A 1045-nucleotide genomic window follows, 5' to 3' on the forward strand; every position below is an offset into this window, starting at 1 on the left:
GAGGGTCATTGCGTTTGGCATTGAAAACTGTTGATAGTTTAATTCTGTACCTTCATTTATTATTATTTCCATCCTATAAAGAGAAATCTCTCTTCATTCACTATTTGATTACCTTTAAACATAGTAAAATGGAGGGTAAAGTGGCTGTGGGGTGTATGCTTATAATTCCAGCTCTGTGGTGGCTGAGTCAGGAGGATCTCAAGATCAAGGCCAGCCAGCCTGGGCTATGTATATAGGATAGACTAGGTGGGCTCCATAGTGAGACCCTGTTTAAAAAAACAAAACAAACAAACAAAAAAACCAAACAACAGCCAAGGAAAGGCAGAGTCAATAGTTTCTCTCTGTTTACTAGATTTTGAAATGAGGAACTGGCCACCTTACAGTCTTCCAAAGTACCCAGTGGATTGTATGTTTGTCCTTGTGCACTCACACTTGAGCTTGTTTTATATATTCTACTCTGGATATTGTCCACAGTGATGCTCAGTTTTTCATCCTTTTTGATGTTGTTGGTGTTTTGAGGCAGGGTCTTGCTGTGTAGTCCAGGCTGGCCTTGTGTATCATGTATCCCAGGCTGGCCATCCTCCTGCCTGAGCCTCCTCAGTGCAGGGATTGTAAGTGTGCTCCACCACCCAGCAAGTGTTTCATGCTTGTCCAATAGGAATCTGTTCATTTGGCTCCTAAATTGTTTAGACCCAGTTCAGTACTTGAGTTGTCTTCTTCCTGGTATGATGAGCTACCCCAGACCTTATAACATTTTTGTTTTGTTCTCTGTTTTTTGAGATAGGGTCTTGCTAAATAGTTCAGAATGGCCTTGAACTCACTAACCCAGGCTGGTCTTGAACTCTGCTATCCTCTTGCTCCTGCCTTCTGAGTGCGGGGATTGCAGATGTGCATTAGCATGCTTGGCTCCTGGTCCATTTTCTGTGCGATCCCTGGAGTCATCTATTTCTTTAAGGGGTCTTTGCCTCTTTTAATAAAAAATAGTACAGGATGAAGACCCCTAGTCAAATATCTGAAATCCTAAATGCTGCAAAATCCAGAACAA

Source organism: Fukomys damarensis, unplaced genomic scaffold, assembly GCF_012274545.1.
Source record: "Fukomys damarensis isolate Sample0158 unplaced genomic scaffold, DMR_v1.0_HiC HiC_scaffold_35, whole genome shotgun sequence".
NCBI classification, from domain to species: Eukaryota; Metazoa; Chordata; class Mammalia; order Rodentia; family Bathyergidae; genus Fukomys; species Fukomys damarensis.